Source organism: Neovison vison, chromosome 9 (assembly GCF_020171115.1).
Source record: "Neovison vison isolate M4711 chromosome 9, ASM_NN_V1, whole genome shotgun sequence".
NCBI classification, from domain to species: domain Eukaryota; kingdom Metazoa; phylum Chordata; class Mammalia; order Carnivora; family Mustelidae; genus Neogale; species Neogale vison.
Window position 1 is genome coordinate 37323443 of NC_058099.1, and position 18778 is coordinate 37342220.

General features: G+C 42.2%; 1 protein-coding gene across 5 annotated transcripts in view; it reads left to right on the top strand.

Annotated features, from left to right (window-relative positions):
• The window catches only part of UBAP2 (ubiquitin associated protein 2), a 137011-nt gene that overhangs the window by 21408 nt on the left and 96825 nt on the right, over positions 1 to 18778 (top strand). Inside the window, exon 1 of one of the 5 annotated variants that reach the window (XM_044265505.1) lies at positions 13191 to 13211. The exons of the other annotated variants lie outside the window; for them this stretch is intronic. The gene's annotated coding sequence lies outside the window, so the exon portion shown is untranslated. Of the gene's footprint in view, positions 1 to 13190; positions 13212 to 18778 lie in introns of those variants that run through there. 5 annotated transcript variants of the gene reach the window in all.

The following is an 18778-nucleotide window of genomic DNA, read 5'->3' on the forward strand; positions in this document are numbered from 1 at the left end:
ATGATCTCAGGGTCCTGGGATGAGCCCCGCATTAGGCTCTCTGTTCAGCAGGGAGCCTGCTTCCCTCTCCCCCTCTGCCTGCCTCTCTGCCTACTTGTGATCTCTCTCTCTGTGTCAAATAAATAGATAAAATCTTAAAAAAAAAAAAAAAAAGAGGGGCGCCTGGGTGGCTCAGTGGGTTAAAACCTCTGCCATCGGCTCAGGTCATGATCCCAGGGTCCTGAGATCGAGCCCCGCCTCCGGCTCTCTGCTTAGCAGGGAGCCTGCTTCCCTTCCTCTCTGCCTGCCTCTCTGCCTGCTTGTGATATCTGTCTGTCAAGTAAATAAATAAAATCTTAAAACAAAACAAAACAAAACACTGAAAGGCTATTCACTAACCTATTAACTAGATTTGTTTATTTTATTTATTTATTTATTTTAAAGATTTTATTTGATAGAGATCACAAGTAGGCAGAGAGGCAGAGAGAAGGAGGAAGCAGGCCCCCTGTTAAGCAGAGAGCCCGATATGGGGCCCGATACCAGGACTCTGAGATGATGATTTGAGCCAAAGGTAAAGGCCTAACTCACTGCCACCCAGGTACCATTTATTTATTTATTTAAAGATTTTATTTATTTATTTGACAGAGAGAGAGATCACAAGTAGATGGAGAGGCAGGCAGAGAGAGAGAGAGGGAGGCAGGCTCCCCGCTGAGCAGAGAGCCCGATGTGGGACTTGATCCCAGAACCCTTGAGATCATGACCTGAGCTGATGGCAGCGGCTTAACCCACTGAGCCACCCAGGCGCCCTTTATTTTTTTTTTTGTTTTATTTTGGTTATTTATTTATTTATTTATTTAAGGATTTTATTTATTTATTTGACAGAGAGAGATCACAAGTAGGCAGAGAGGCAGGCAGACAGAGAGAGAGGAGGAAGCAGGCTCCCTGCTGAGCAGAGAGCCGGATGCGGGACTCGATCCTAGGACCCTGAGATCATGACCTGAGCCGAAGGCAGCGGCTTAACCTACTGAGTCACCCAGGCGCCCCTTATTTTGTTTTTTTAAGACTTTATCAGAGAGAGAGCAAGAGAGGTAACGCAAGCAGGGGGAGTGGGAGAGGGAGAAGCAGGCCTCTGGACAAGCAGGGAGCCTGATGTGGGCTCAATCTCAGGACCCTGAATCATGACCTGAGCCCAAGGCAGACACTTAACTGATAGAGCCACTTAGGAGGCCCGAGAGAGTTTTAAATTTTTTTAAAATTTAAAAATTTTTAATTTTTAAAAAAGATTTTATTTATTTACTGGCGCCTGAGTGGCTCAGTGGGTTAAGCCTCTGCCTTTGGCTCAGGTCATGATCTCAGGGTCCTGGGATTGAGCCATGTGTTGGGCTCTCTGCTCAGCGGGGAGCCTGCTTCCCCCTCTCCCTCTGTCTGCCTCTCTGCCTACTTGTGATCTCTCTGTCAAATAAATAAATAAAATTAAAAAAAAAAGATTTTATTTATCTTTTATTTATTTATTTGACTCTGGGATCATGGCTTAACCAAGTGAGCCACCCAGGTGCCCTAAAAATAATTTTTTTAAATTGAGATATGTCATATAATGTAAAATTCATCCTTTTAAAGCATATAGTACAGAGGTGTTTTTTTTTTTTTTAATCACATCCCTTTCTAGAACAGTTTCATCACTTCAAAACAGCAATCATGTTTATTTTTCTTTGCTCTAACCCCTTGTAATCACTAATTTACTTTTGTCTCTGGATTTGCCTATTCTGGACATGATGTTTAAATGGAATAATACTGTACACACACACACACACACACAGAGTCTTTTTCTGTCACTTAGGATAATGTTTTCAAGGTTTGTCCATGTTGTTGCATGTATCAGAACTTTTTTCTTTATTTTTTAAGATTTTATATGACAGAGAGAGCACAAGCAGGGGGGCAGCAGAGGGAGAGGGAGAAGCAGGCTTCCTGCTGAGCAGTGAGCCCCATATGAGGCTTGGTACCAGGACCCTTCGATTATGACCTGAGAAGAAGGTAGTCTCTTAACTAACTGAGCCACCCAGGCGCCCCTTAATTCAACTTTTAAAGTGGGCTCTGTACCCACCGAGCTTGAACCCACCACCGTAAGATCAAGAGTTGTATGCTCCATCACTTGAGCCAACCTAGTACACCAGAACTTTGTTCCTTTTAGTACTTGAGTAGTAGTATGTTGTATGGTTATACTTAATATTGTCTATCCATTCATCATTTGATAGGGCATTTGGGTTGTTTCTGCTTTTTGTCATAATGCTGCAGTGAACATTCATGTGCACATTTCTGGACAAACATAAGTTTTCAGTTCTCTTGGGCATGTACCTAGAAGTGGAATTGCTTGGTCATATGGTAACTCTTTAACTTTCAGAAACTAGTGGGAGAACTTTAAAAAAAGAATATTGAATCTGGTCCTGTTTTGAGTGGCTCTAATTTTCTTTCTTTCTTTCTCTCTTAAATTTTAATTTTTTATCTATTTGGTCTCATTTTTTAGAAGTTGCCTAAGTGATTATAGTGTACAGCCAGGGATGGTGATGAATAGTGAACCGCTATTCAAGATCTTAAACTTTCTTGGACAGTGAGAAATTCTTGATGCTTCTGGAGATACTCCTGTTAACATTTGGACATAGGTAGAATGGCATATTTAGCTGATGAGTATACCGACAAACCTGGGTTGAGACTTTCTAGTGTTTCATGGAGTTGCAGTTTTTCTGTGCTCCTTCTTGTTTTGCCATTCTCCTGGTTCTTCAGGCACGCTGTGGAACTACACAGTCAGAAATGCCAAGAGTTAATAGCATCCAGTAATTCCTTGTTGCTAGAGCCCGTAAGGAACTTTGAAGGTTTCAGAAATGGAAATTGAAAGCAGAAAGCAGACTGTAGATGTGCCCTTGTATATGTGGGTAAGGTACAGACTCAGGGGTGTGTGTATTTTGGGGGGGGGTACCAGAGAGTAATACATAAGAGGTTAAATAGAATCTGATATTTAGTAGAGCAAGATAATAGTGATTTTGTATGTGTCTCTATTTAAGAATTACTACTGGATTTTTGAGGAAGGCATTATTAATATTTTGTGCTGGTAAAAGGATGATTTGTATTTATTTTATTTTTTTAAGGGATTTTTAGAAATTCTATTTTAGCTTGGTTACAGTCTTTCTTAGAATTAAAAGAATTTTTACTTTATAAAATAGACCCTTTACTTCCTTGGCTGTGGAGTAGTAATCCTCTAAAGGAAGGTATTGGTTTGGTATTGGGGGTGGTGCTTGTTTGAATGTAATGTAAATTATAAGAGTATAGTTTTTTGTTTTTTTTTTCTTATTTATTTGAGAGAGGGTCAGAGTAGGGTGAGGAGAAGAGGGAGAAGCAGACTCCCCACTGAGCAGGGAGCTCAATGTGGGGCTGGATCTTGGGACTTTGTGATCATGACCTGAGCAGAAGGCAGCCATTCAACTGACTGAGCTACACAGGTGCCCCAGTTAGAGACTTCAAGGGGTAATAAGGTAGCTGCTGAGCAGGGTTCTGGGTAAAAGACAGGGTTTAGAGCTGAGAAATAAGCAGCGTAGGAAGGGGACAGATATATGGAAGCAGTAGTAGATAAAATTACTTTTTCCTCCCTGACCTTAGGTAACCTGAAAGAAGAAATTTGACTTAATAAATAGTTTTTGATGTCCTGTAGTGTTTCGAGTTCACAAGTACTTATCTTTTCCATGGGCGGATTGTATGCACAGAATAGCAGATAATGTTCTCTGTCAGTGGAGCTTGGGTGTATGGGAGTTAACCTTGTTCACCAGCTGCTCGAGGCTTGACCCTGCCCTCAGCAGCTGTGGAGAATAAAAGTATCAGCTTGGTCAGCTCCTGGCATGTGGGGCACAAGCAATTTAGTTGTATAGAGTTGGGTCTCATACCAGAGTGTTTTGGTACCGTAGTTTGTCTTACTGTCTCCTGAATTGGGGATGTAGAGTTCTCTTGTTGGCTGCTCTGGGGCTCCCAAATGAGTTGAAATACCTTTTTTTTTTTTTTTAAAAAGATGTTATTTTTAAGTAATCTCTATACCCAGTATAGGGCTTGAACTCAGAACCCTGAGTTCAAGAGTCACATGCTCTACTGACTGAGCCTGCCAAGCACCCCAATATATATTTAAATTTATTATTATTTTTTTTTCCAGTAATGGCTACATCCAGTGTGGGGCTCAAACTCAGGACCCTGAAATCAAGAGTCACATGCTCTCTTGAATGACTTGAATGAGCTATCTAGGCACCACTTTGAAGTTCTCAATATAAAATAGTCCTGTTCTTGCAAGAATGAATAAATGAATTTCAGTTGTTGAAAAAAAATTGAAAGAAAAAAAGAAAGATGTTGAGAATAATGGTATTTTCTTTTGTTCAATGGTATTTTCTTTTTTCTTTTTCTTTTCTTTTTTGCACCACATCAGTGTGGAGCCCAGTGCTGGGCTTGAACTCAGTACTCTGTGGTAAAAACCTGAGTGGAGATCAAGAGTCAGATGCTTAACTGACTGAGCCACCCAGGTGCCCCAATGGGTATTTTCTTAATAAGAAAAGCAACAACACAAATTGGAAGTTAAATACAAATAATGAAACAGAACTGATAACAAAAATGTAACACTATGGGCGCCTGGGTGGCTTAGTGGTTTAAGCCGCTGCCTTCAGCTCAGGTCATGATCTCAGGATCCTGGGATCGAGTTTCGCATCGGGCTCTCTGCTCAGCAGGGAGCCTGCTTCCTCCTCTCTCTCTCTGCCTGCCTCTCTGCCTGCTTGTGATCTCTCTCTGTCAAGTAAATCAATAAAAATCTTTAAAAAAAAAAAAAATGTGGGGCGCCTGGGTGGCTCAGTGGGTTAAGCCGCTGCCTTCGGCTCAGGTCATGATCTCAGGGTCCTGGGATCGAGTCCCGCATCGGGCTCTCTGCTCAGCAGGGAGCCTGCTTCCTCCTCTCTCTCTCTCTGCCTGCCTCTCTGCCTACTTGTGATCTCTCTCTGTCAAATAAATAAATAAAATCTTTAAAAAAAAAAAAATGTAACACTATAGAGCCAGGGCAGCACCTGTAGGTATCTGAAAGTCTGGGAAGATAGATTACTGACCCAGAATCAGATCTGTCCTATCAGGTATGAGGTATGTACGTGATCCTGACAGCAGTTATACTGCTTTAAAGAAGAAGATGCTGAGTTGGGAGTCTTGTATACCTACAGTTGAACGATTAGTTTTGCAGCATAGCATAGCGATTAAGAGCACAAACTTTAAAAAAAAAAAAAAAAAAAGCACAAACTTATTGGGGGCCACCTGGGTGGCTCAGTGGGTTAAAGCTTCTGCCTTCAGCTCAGGGTCCTGGGATCGAGCCCCGCATCAGGCTCTCTGCTCAGCGGGGAGCCTGCTTCCCTTTCTCTCTCTCTGCCTGCATCTCTGCCTACTTGTGATCTCTGTCAAATAAATAAATAAATAAAAATCTTAAAAAGAGGGGCGCCTGGGTGGCTCAGGTCATGATCTCAGTGTCCTGGGATCGAGCCCCGCATTGGGTGCTCTGCTCAGCAGGGAGCCTGCTTCCCCCTCTGTCTCTGCCTGCCTCTCTGCCTACTTGTGATCTCTCTCTCTGTCAAATAAAATAAATAAAATCTTTAAAAAATAAAATCTTAAAATGAAAAGGCACAAACTGTGGAGCCAGATGACCTGGTTTTGAATCTTGGCTCTACCACTGTCTAGCTGTGAATCTGTGTATCTCAGTTCCTGTCTGTAAAATGGGAGTACCTCAGAGTGTTGTTGGGAAGGTTAATGATGTAATACAGCATATATAAAGCACTTCAGTATTATCTGGCACATAGTGTTTGGCTGTTATTATTTTACTTAATGGTTTTAGGCTTTTTTTTTTTTTTATGATTTTATCTATTTGACAGAGCGCGTGTGCACAAGTAGGCAGAGAGGCAGGCTTCCTGCTGAGCAGAGAGCCCCATGTGGGGCTCCATCCCAGGACCCTGAGATCATGACCTGAGCCAAAGGCAGAGGCTTAACGGCGATTTTAGGCTATTGAGAATGAGCGAATGAATCAGTTTTTTTTTTTTTTTTGGTAGAGATTTTATTTATTTGACAGAGGGATTGAGATCACAAGTAGGCAGAGAGACAGGCAGAGAGAGGAGGGGGAAGCAGGCTCCCCGGTGAGCAGAAAGCCTGACGTGGGGCTCCATCCCAGAACCCCAGGTTCATGACCTGAGCTGAAGGCAGAGGCTTTAACCCACTGAGCCACCCAGGCGCCCCTCAAATTTTTGTGTAAATGAAGGACTGCTTTTCCTTGCCAGTCTAAGATATTCCCAGAGCCACTGGTCTCAGGACTGAGTGGACAGCAGCATCTTTGAGCATTCTTGACAGACTTGCTCCTTCAACACAAATTGTATATGTGCTGCTGAAGCGAGCACTTGAACACAAATTGTATATTTTGTTTTTAGTAGTTGAGCCCTTTAACTGAGTAATTCATGTTGCCTTGAATTAATTACATTCTCTTTGAAAAAGAGACATTCATTTTGCTGTTTCGAATGTAGTTTTTTTCCTGATGGAGTAGATGAGATACCCCCCACCATTATGTGAGCCTCCTGGTTTTAGAACGATCATCCATTGCTGACACTTGGTGATACTATCTTAAATAAAGCGCTTTGGCGGTTGGTGCTTTCAGCAAAATCTTCATAGTTCTCAGCATGTTATCAAAACGTGTTCTGTACTTTCTCAGAATGATCAAATAATGCCCTTTTCTTTTAGGGTAGGATATTACATGGTTTTTAGATAAATTTCTGCCCCTCCCCCTCTTTTTTTGCCTTAAAGTTAGGGTCCTGTTAGGATGAATTTATGGTATTATTTAAGCTTCAGTAGAAGTGCAGGTGGCTGCTGTTAACCATTTTCAGTGCATTCTAAACTCTAGAATCACTTTAAAATGCCACTGTTTCATCTCGTTACCTTTTCTTTTACAAAGTCCTTGAAAAAATAGCAGTTAATAAAACATTTTCTAAAAATATCTGTTCTACAGAGGATGTCTGTAGTTTAATCAAGTTAGTTTATTCTCCTGGCTTACTTTCCTTATATAACAAGTAATTTAAACTATTCCTACACTTGAGTTAATCTAGGAAGCTTTATATGGTATTTTGCTGGCAGTCTTTTTAAAGAGGTTAAATATGTAGCAGTTAATCTATCCCATCTTTACTTTGGATGAAGTCAGGTAAGTAAGGGTTTTAAAATTCGATTGGATAGAAATAACCTGGTGTTTCCTTCAGTTCAAGAACCTGAGATATGTATGTTTGAGTTTCTCCTGGATTATTTTTAGAATCTCTTGCTCTTGTCTGTTTCTATTCTAAGAATTCTCTTGGAACCTGTTTGAGAGTAGTAGTTCTTGTGGGTGGAGAGTGATAGAGGGGATGGAACACAAGTGTAAACTGGATTCCTTTGGTCTGGCAACTGGGGCTTACTGCAGAAGCATTCCTATTTACTACATATAACTCTGTCCAGAAGAAAGGACATAGAATTTCTCCATGTGACAGTATGTTTAAGTTTTAGCTTTTTATAGTCTGCTTTCCTTGTCTTGTTCATTTTATAATTCATTGGTGGTAACAGTTTTGAAGGGTGTTGATAATTATTTTGATCACTTATGCTTTTATTTTGATTTGTGAATTCACTGCCTTCAGAAGTTTTATATAAAATTAGTATAAGAAAGTTTTTTGAGTCATAACATCCTGTTAATATATTTTCTGGTCTCTTCCTCTGACACCCCTTTTAAAAAGGATTCATTTATTTATATGAGAAAGAGCCAGCGTACAAGCAGCAGAGTGAGGGGTAGAGAGAGAGGGAGAAGTAGATACCCTTACTGAGCTGGGAGCCCAACCCTGGCTCAGTCCCAGGATGGGGGGCTCATGACCTGAGTTTGAAGGCAGATGCCCAACTGACTGAACCATCCAGGTGTCTTTGGGCTGTTTTTCCATAGGATTTCTGTTGTACTTTTTTTTTGTTTATGTTTTTTTCTCCTCTGTAAACTCCCAGTTTTATCTTTGGAGGTTTTTTGCTGGACATTTGCAGCATTCAGTAAGATTAAACTTGTAGTTTTAGTCAGGCAGCCCAAGGCTTTTATTTTATTTTATTTTATTTAAGATTTTATTCATTTATTTGACAGAGAGATCACAAATAGGCAGAGAGGCAGATAGAGAGAGGGGGAAGCAGGCTCCCCGCAGAGCAGAGAGCCCCATGTGGGGCTCAATCCCAAGATCCTGAGATCATGACCTTAGCCGAAGGCAGAGGCTCAACCCACTGAGCGACCCAGGTGCCCCATTTTCATTTTTATTCATTAAGAACATTTAAAAAATATTTTATGTATTTATATGACAGAGAGAGAGATCACAAGTAGGCAGAGAAGGAGGCAGGGAGAGAGGGGGAACAGGCTCCCTGCTGAGCAGAGAGCCAGATGCCGGGCTTGATCCCAGAACCCCGAGATCATGGCCTGAGCCGAATGCAGAGGCCTAACCCACTGAGCCACCTAGGTGCCCCACATGTTTAAATTTTTTTTTAAAAAGATTTTATTTATTTTATTTGACAGAGAGAGAGAGATCACAAGTAGGCAGAGAGGCAGGCAGAGAGAGAGAGGGAAGCAGGCTCCCTGCTGAGCAGAGAGCCCGATGTGGGGCTCGATCCCAGGACACTGAGATCATGACCTGAGCCAAAGGCAGTGGCTTAATCCACTGAGCCACCCAGGCGCCCCCATTTTTAAATTTTTTTTTTTTTTTAAGATTTTTTATTTATTTATTTGACAGAGAGAGATCACAAGTAGACAGAGAGGCAGGCAGAGAGAGAGAGAGAGGAGGAAGCAGGCTCCCTGCTGAGCAGAGAGCCCGATGCGGGACTTGATCCCAGGACCCCGAGATCATGACCTGAGCCGAAGGCAGCGACTTAACCCACTGAGCCACCCAGGCGCCCCTAAATTTTTTTTTAAAAAAGATTTTATTTATTTGTCAAAGTGCACGAGAGCAAGCACAAGTGGGGGGTGGGGCAGAGGGAGAAGCAAGCTCTGCACTGAGCAAAGAACCTGATGTGGGACTTGACCCTAGGACCATGGGGTCACCACCTGAGCTGAAGGCAGATGCTTAACCAACTGAGCTACCCAGGTGTCCCCCAAGATTTTTTAAAAAAGATTTATTTATCTGAGACAGTGAGTAAGCCGGGGTAGGGGTTGGGGCGGGGAGAGAGAGAGAATCTCAAGCAGACTCCCTGCTGAGCATGGAGCTTGCAGGCTCTGTCTCATTACCCTGAGATCATGACCTGAGCTGAAATCAAGAGTTGGATGGTTGGGTCCCAGGCTCAGTCGGTGCCTTTGGCTCAGGTCATTGAGTCCCACATCAGGCTCCTTGCTCAGCTGGGAGCCTGCTTCTTCCTCTGCTTGCTGTTCACCCAGCTTGTGCTCATTCTCTCTCTCTCCCTCTTTCTCTCTCTCTGACATACTAAATAAATAAAATCTTTAAAATCTTAAAAAAAAAAAGAGTTGGTTGCTTAATCAACTGAGCCACCCAGGCGCCTCAGACTTTTTTTATGAACAGGAATACAGCCATTCTGACACCTCAGTGTTAGTTCAGATTGTGATATTCACAGAAATTAATCTGGTCTGAATTTGTTTAAGCATCCTTAGAAGCATGTCCTGGAGTGACCATTTTTTTTTTCTTTTAAGTTTTTTGGTAAGGATTATATTTGTAATGTTGATGCCAAAAATCTTTTGTAGTAACAATTTATATATAGAACGCATAGTAGTAAACCTTAATTAAAGGAGAAAAGTGGTTATTTTCAAACTACAATATGTAAACAAAGTAAGCAGTGTACTTTCCATGTTTCACAAAGCATATAATTCTGGTTCAGCCATGGAACTGAGGACATTATAGCCTAATTACATCGAATGTGGATTGAGGATTGATGTTTGAAAGGGAGAGATAAAGTCTTAATGTTTATACTAAGGCAGTGAATTAGTAAAATTGTAATAGTTTGAAACATAAAAAAAGTTAATGGTTTTCCTGGTTGACAAATGAGGATTCAGGTACATTATATCAAAATGTTTGGCTGTAATATCAAGGCTGTTAAGATTTAAAGTCTTTTTCGTTAAGTCAAAAAATTCAGTCTCAGCATCCATTCCATTTAGCATAAGTTTATTTCTATATATGCAGATTTTTATCACCAGATGGCACTCCTGTAAGAAGAAACTCTCATTTTGTTATAGTTAATGTACCTAGTTTATTTTCATAAGTGAGAGCACAGAGGAATGAATAGTTCAAAAGATTAATGTGAAAAGATTCACATAATTCAATAAAAAAGCAACTGTTGGAAATCTCTAAGTAAACTAAAAATGACTTTTTTTTTTTAAGTTTTACACTAGGAACACCAGTCAGATTTTGACTGTTTAACTCTAGATACTTAAGATGGAATTATACAGTGCTCTGACGTGATTTTAGAAATAATCAGGTAATCTTTTTATTTTAGAAATACTAATATATATGCATATATGTGTGTGTATATATGTATATATATACAAACTTTAAAGGTTTTGTCAGAGGGAGCACAAGCGCCGGGAGAGGCAGGCAGAGGGAGAATCAGGCTCCCTGCTGAGCAAGGAGCCTGATGGGGCACTTGATCCCAGGACCCGGGGATCATGACCTGCGCTGAAGGCAGATGCTTAACTAACTGAGCCATCCAGGTGTCCCAGAAATACTTATATATTTTAAGATTTTATTTATTTGACAGAGAGAGAGATCACAAGTAGGCAGAGAGGCAGGCAGAGAGAGGGGGGAAGCAGGCTCCCCATTGAGCAGAGAGACTGACTTGGGGCTTGATCCCAGGACCCTGAGATCATGACCTGAGCTGAAGGCAGAGGCTTAACCTACTGAGCCACCCAGGCGCCCCCAAATTCTTTTATTTTGTGGGATATTTTAATTACCACATGGTAAATTATTAAATTTTATTTGTCAGAGCACAAGCGGGGGGAGGGGCCGGCAGAGGGAGAAGCAGTCTCCCTGCTGAGCAAGGAGCTGGATGTGGGACTCCTCCACGGACCCTGGGATCATGCCCTGAGCTGAAAGCAGATGATTAACTGACCAAGGCACGCAGGCATCCCTTGTGGATATTTTAGCAAGGGATTTATTCATCTTTACCCACATCTCCCTTGATTATTCAGTTAAGTTGTGATTCTGAATTTCTGTCGTTTGATTTGCTTTCATGGTAACATGTAGATCACAATGCCACTATATGTGTATATTCAGGATTTCCGCTTTCAGTTGGGAGTCTTCCATGTTACTCCTCAATTCTTTTACTTGCTTTCTGTCAGTTTCCCTTCATAATAATCTTAGTAACTGTCCCACATAACTGTCACACATCTTTGCCATTTTCTTGGATTCCTCTGTCTACCCCCATCTAGTATTCCTTCTCTGCAAATGTTTTTGTCTGTTTTACTAAAAAATTAAAGACCAGTACGTCAAACTGTATTGATTCTCTCTCCTAATCATAAAAATGTAGCTGCTGTTATGCTTCTTTCTTTTCTTGATTATGCTGGACGTGGGGATCGATCCCTCTTGTCCAAGTGGATCACTTTTTTTTTTTAAAGATTTTATTTATTTATCAGAGAGAGAGAGGGAGAGAGAGTGAGCATAGGCAGACAGAATGGCAGGCAGAGGCAGAGGGAGAAGCAGGCTCCCTGCTGAGCAAGGAGCCCAATGTGGGACTCGATCCCAGGATGCTGGGATCATGACCTGAGCCGAAGGCAGCTGCTCAACCAACTGAGCCACCCAGGTGCCCCCCAAGTGGATCATTATATCTTCACTGTTGTTGCAGTGTATTGCCTCTCAGTTACCTCCTCTTCAGCCCATGCATATGTCTCTCTCTCTCTCTCTCTTATTTTTTTTTTAATATTATTTATTTTTATTGAGAGAAAAAGTGAGATAGAGAGCATATGCAGGCTGGGTCAGGGCCAGAGGTAGAGGGAGATGCAGGCTCCTCGCTGAACAGGGAGCCCAAGGTGAGGCAGGGCTTGATTATAGGACCTGGAGATCATGACCTGAGCTGAAGGCAGTCACTTAACTGACTGAGCTACCCAGGTACCCCCTCTCTCCCCTCTCTTTTTTAAGTTTGCTTATTTATTTTTTTCATAATCTTCGCCCCCAGCGTGAAGTGCACTCTCGACCTGGATATCAAGACTTGCATATTCTACACACTGAGCCAGCCAGGTGCCCCTAGGTCTCTCTTATTCAGTAAATATATATTAATTGTGTGTACTGCCCATGTTAGGCCCCAGAAGAACAAGGGTGATGGGACAGAAATAAACACTGTCCTCAAGGGACTTTCTGTATATTAGACTTGCTCAGTGTTCCCCCTCCCCTTTTTTAAAAAGATTTTATTTATTTGAGGTTACAAGATGGGAGAGGGTCAGAGGGAGAAGCAGACTCCCTGCTGAGTGGGGAGCCCAGTGCTGGGCTTGATCCTGGGACTCCAGGATCATGAACTGAAGACAGACACTTACTTATTTTTTTATGATTTTATTTATCTGTCAGACAGCACAAGTGGAGGGCTGCAGGCAGAGGGAAAAACAGGCTCCCCACTGAACAAGGAGTCTGCTGCGGAATTTGATTCCAGAACCCCAGGATCATGACCTGAGCAAAGGCAGATGCCCAATAGACTGAGTCACCCAGGCATCCTGGAGGCAGACACTTAAAAATGACTGAGCCACCCAGGCGCCCCAGTGTTCTTCATCCTTGGAAAACTCTGCTTTGATGCTCTGTATCTCGTAGCTACCATCTCTTTCAAGTATGTTTAGTTTGCTCTCTCTCTTCCTCACTCACCTTGGCTTTTTCCTCATCAGCATCGAGGCTGTATTGGTAGTAGTCACCAGTGACCTCCTAGTTTGAGTTCCAGTGGACATTTCATTCAGTGATTTAAAATTCTTGAAATTTAAAATTTTCTTCCATGTTACTTTACATGGTAATTTTATTTTATCTTATTTTATTTTTTAAAGATTTTATTTATTTATTTGACAGACAGAGATCACAAGTAGGCACAGAGGCAGGCAGAGAGAGAGGAGGAGGAAGCAGGCTCCCTGCAGAGCAGAGAGCCCGACATGAGGCTCGATCCCAGGACCCTGGGATCATGACCTGAGCCGAAGGCAGAGGCTTTAACCCACTGAGCCACCCAGGCGCCCCTACATGGTAATTTTAAATGTTGCTATTTTTCTGAGTGTGTGTAACTCATGAATAATTAGGGAGATGGTAAGGTGTGGTACAGATGGACTTTGGAGCTTGATTCTATGTCTTATTTTCATAGTTAAGACTTCTGTCTCTTCCAGCCTGTCCTCTTCTAGTTTGGGATTATAAAGGCATTGGTTATTTCATAATGTAGTACATAGTTTGGTTTGTAAGCTGTGTACCCCAGGAAATAAGCAGTTAAGACTCCCTGTATTGCATCCTGATGGTCTGTGTAGAACCTTTCTGAGCTTTTCTTTTTTAAAAATATTTTATTTATTTATTTTAGAGATAGTGCGGGATCGAGTGGGGGTAAGAGCAGATGGAGAGGGACAAGTAGACTCAACATTGAGTGCAGGCTTGAGGTGGGGCTCGATCTCAAGACTCTGAGATCGTGACTTGAGTGGAAATCAAGAGTCAAATGCTCAACCAACTGAGCCACCCAGGCTTCCTGAGTTTTATTTCTGATTCTTAAAATAGGATTATGCCAAGTTCTGTAGCGTAGTTTTGAGGATAACTGGGAGTAATGTATATAAAAATATTTAACTTGGTAGTCAGCACAGAGTAAATTTGAAAAAAATGTTTTGTTGTTTTCAGCACATTCAGTATGTCCAAGGTAATCCTTTTCTTGTTTGGACTTATTCCTGAATCTCACTCTCCAGAAGCTGTCATTTCAACTCTTAGGTGTTTCTTATGCCTCCCCTTTTTTTTCTGTTTATATTTACACTTCTCTTTTATCCTCCCAGTATTATATAGTAATTTTTTTAAAGATTATTTATCTAAATAGATAGCAGAGATCACAAGTAGGCAGAGAGGCAGGCAGAGAGAGAAGGGGAAGCAGGTTCCCTGCTGAGCAGAGAGCCTGATGCGGGGCTCAATCTCAGGACCCTGGGATCATGACCTCAGCCGAAGGAAGAGGCTTTAACCCACTGAGCCACCCAGGTACCCCTCTATAGTAATTTTTGGTTAGATCAGTATTCACTGTCCATATTATTATAACCATATAAATGTTATAGTTGAGCCATATTGCCTTTTTTTTTTTTTGACTTAACAATTGTTTTTTTCCCACAGTCCTTAGATTTCTAGGTATTCACCACTGATGATCCTCTATACTTTCTTTTGTATGTGCAAATTAACTTCTAAGCATTCTCAAAAACATTTTCTTGGAGGCATCTCTTGTAGCACTCTTCCTGTCCTCTGGTTAGATTTCATTGCTTCAAGGCCTCCTAATAGCTGTATTCTTGATCTTTTTTCACTGTCATTTGTGTGAGCCTCCTCCTGTGTTCGACCCCTTTGTTATCCACTGCACCCCCTAATCTCGGTAAGCAGTCATCTGTTTTCTCTCACTATAGTTTTGTCTTTTTCCTAATATTAAAAAAAAAATAGAATCCTATTGAATCATAATGAATTGCAGGCTGGATTCTTTCATGTACATATTTGAGGTTTATCCCAGGTATATTTATCAATAGTTCATTCTTTTTTATTGCTGAGTAATATTTTGCTCTGTGGTTGTGTTACAGATAATTCAGCCTTTGAAGGACATTGGCTTATTTTCCGTTTTGGGGGATTGAGTAAAGGTGCTGTGAATATTCAGATGGTTTTTCAGGAAGGTGGCCCATGGTCGTTCCAAGGTATAAGGGAGGTCGTGAAATTATGTTTTGAGGTTTTTGCCCTCTTCACAAGAGGATCACAGGGAGAAATACTTTGTTGTGAGTAGGTATTGGTGGGTAGTTCATAGTGTTAATTGTAGATAGCTCTTCCTTGATTTGTTCGTTCCTGGAGTGTCCTGGTTTTCTGAGTTACTGTGTATGTGTGTGCAACTTGCTTCTGTCTTTTAATTAAAATTTTTTTGAAGTTTTTTTAAAGATTTTATTTATTTATTTGACCAACAGAGATCACAAGTAGGCAGAGAGGCAGGCACAGAGAGAGATGGGGAAGCAGGCCTCCCGCTGAGCAGAGAGCCTTACACAGGGTTTGATCCCAGGACCCTGGGCTCAATCCTAGGACCCGGGGCTCAACCTGAGCTGAAGGCAGAGGCCCCAACCCACTGAGCCATCCAGGCACCCCAAAGATTTTATTTTTAAAGAGAGGAAGTGAGTGTACAGAGGCAGGGATGAAGGGAGAGAAGAGAATCCTAAGAAGACTCCCCGCTGAGCACAGAGCTGGAAGTGCAGTTTGATCTCATGACTCCAAGATGATGACCTGAACTGAAATCAAGAGTCAGGAAGCTTAACCAACAGGGTAGGATGCTTAACGACTCAGGTGCCCCTGATTGACAATTAAAAGTTTTTATGGCATTTAAAAATATTTATTTAGGGGTGCCTGGGTGGCTCAGATGGTTGAGCATGTGCCTTTAGCTTAGGTCACGATCCTTGGGGTCCAGGGATGGAGTCCCGTATCAGGTTCCGTGCTCGGCAGGGAGTCTGCTTTTCCCTCCTGATCTCTCTCTCTCACTCTCTTTCTCAAATAAATAAAATAAAAGAATTACCAGGGATATAACTTTTAAAAAATTATTTATTTTCAAGAGAAAGTGTATTCATGCAAGTGGGGTTGGAGGGGCAGAGAGAGAGAGAACCCCAAGCAGATTCAGTGCTCATCGCAAAGCCCAACGAAGGGCTCTATCCCACAACTCCCAAGATGGTGACCTGAGCTGAAATCCAGAGTTGGATGCTTAATTGACTGAGGCACCATGTGCCCCATTTAAAAAAATTTTTTTAAAAGCTCTTCTTAATCTATTTTAGAGAAAGAGCGTGAGAGAGAGCAAAAGGGAGGGGCAGAGAGAGGAGGAGAGTCTTTTTTTTTTTTTTTTTTAAAGATTTTATTTATGGGACGCCTGGGTGGCTCGGTTGGTTGGACGACTGCCTTCGGCTCAGGGCGTGATCCTGGAGTCCCGGGATCGAGTCCCGCATCGGGCTCCCAGCTCCATGGGGAGTCTGCTTCTCTCTAACCTTCTCCTCGATCATGTTCTCTCTCACTGTGTCGCTCTCAAATAAATAAATAAAATCTTAAAAAAAAAATTAAAAAAAAAAAAGATTTTATTTATTTATTTGACAGAGAGAGATCACAAGTAGGCATAGAGGCAGGTAGAGAGAGAGAGAGAGGAGGAAGCAGGCTCCCTGCCGAGCAGAGAGTCTGATACGGGACTCGATCCCAGGACCCTGAGATCATGACCTGAGCCGAAGGCAGCGGCTTAACCCACTGAGCCACCCAGGTGCCCGAGAGGAGGTGAGTCTTAAACAGACTCCGTAGAGACCTGTGCAGGGATTGATCCCATGGCCCTTGAGATCACAGCCTGAGCTGAAACCAAGAATTGGACACTCAACCAACTGTGCCACCCAGGTGTCCCCTGATTGATATTTTTTAAACATTTATTTATTTATTTTTAAAATTTTATTTATTGACAGAGTGAGCACAAGCATGGGTTTGGCAGAGGCAGAGGGAGAGGGAGAAGTAGGTTTCCTATGAAGCAGGGAGCCAAACATGGGTCTTGATCCCAGGACCTTGGGATTATGATCTGAGCCGAAGGCAAATGCTTAACTGTCTGAGCCACCTAGATGCTTTGCCCTATTATTTATTTTTTTAATTTTTTTAATTTTTAATTTTTTAAAAGATTTTATTTGACAGTCATATCACAAGTAGGCAGAGAGGCAGGCATAGAGCGAGATGGGGAAGCAGGCTCCCTGCTGAGCAGAGAGCCCATAGTGGGGCTTGATCCCAGGACCCTGGGCTCGATTCCAGGACCCTGGGGTCAACCTGAGCTGAAGACAGAGGCTTTAACCCACTGAGCCACCCAGGAGCCCCTATTTATTTTTTTTACAGTGGGGTCCTTGCTCAGTGCGGGGCTTAAACTCATGAACCTGAGATCAAGAATTGGATGCTCTACAAACTGAGCCAGCTAGGCATTCTCCCCACCCCATTCCCCCCTTTTTTTGATTTTTTTTATTTTTTGAAAAGATTTTGTTTATTTATTTATTAGAGAGAGCATGTGCACAGAAGCAGGGGAAGGGGCATGGGGGAGGGATAGGGACAAGCAGACTGTGCTAAACCTGATGTGGGGCTTGATCCCACAATTTAACGAAATAATGACCTGAGCCAAAAATCAAGTCAGGGACACTTAACTGACTCAGCCAGCCAGGTGCCCCTGTATAATCATGTTTTGATGGCATATCATATTTAGTTATATGCTTGGCTCTTTGTAACTGTTCAGTATTTGTCAACTGAATAAGGGAGAATGATATGCACAATTGTTTTTGTCTCCTTGGAAGATGTACTATTTGTAAATGGGTTTGTCATTAGATATAGCTTAATCCTGGACAGCACACATTTTGAATTGGATTATTGTCAGATAAAATCTTGGCTGGATACATGTTGGATACATGTTTGGGCTCAAACACCAACAGTAAATGGAAAGAGACAAGAAACTACATGTAGTGTTAACTGCATTTAGTGGGTAAATAAATACTTATTAAGAACAATTGGTGATATTTGAGATTTTTGTTTGGAATTGCTATAATCATACCATAGACTTATATTTTATTTTATTTTTTTAAAAGACTTCATTTATTTGACAGACAGAGATCACAAGTAGGCAGAGAGTCAGGCAGAGAGAGAGAGGGGGAAACAGGCTCTCTGCTGAGCAGAGCCCGATGTGGGTCTTTTTTTTTTTTTTTAAAGATTTTATTTATTTATTTGACAGAGAAATCACAAGTAGACGGAGAGGCAGACAGAGAGAGAGAGAGAGGGAAGCAGGCTCCCTGCTGAGCAGAGAGCCCGATGCGGGACTCGATCCCAGGACCCTGAGATCATGACCTGAGCCGAAGGCAGCGGCTTAACCCACTGAGCCACCCAGGTGCTCCCCGATGTGGGTCTTGATACCAGGACCCTGAGATCATGACCTGAGCCGAAGGCAGAGGCTTTAACCCACTGAGCCACCCCGGCACCCCTATTTCTTTATTTTCATTTTTATTTATTATTATATTTTAAAGATTTTATTTTTTTCAGGGAGCCTGGCTGGCTCAGTGGGTTAAAGCCTCTGCTTCAGCTCAGGTCATGATCTCAGGGTCCTGGTATCAAGACCCACATCTGCGGAGCAGAGTGCCTGCTTCCCCCTCTCTCTCTCTGCCTGACTCTCTGCCTGCTTGTGATCTCTGTCTGTCAAATAAATAAAATCTTAAAAAAATTTATTTTTTCTGAGGGACAGAGATGGAGGGGCAGAGGGAGAAACAGGTCCCTGTGGAGCAGGGAGTCTAATGAAGAACTTGATCTCAGGACCCTGGGAGGATGACCTGAGCTGAAAGTAGATGCTTAACTGACTGAGCCACCCAAGCACCCCTTTATTTTTAGTTTTCAAAAAGATTTATTTTAGGGGCACCTGGGAGGATCAGTGGTTTAAAGCCTCTGCCTTCAGCTCAGGTCATGATCCCAGGGTCCTGGGATCGAGCCCCACATTGGACTCTCTGCTCAGCGGGGAGCCTACTTCCCCCTCTCTCTCTCTGCCTGCCTCTCTGCCTACTTGTGATCTCTCTCTGTCAAAT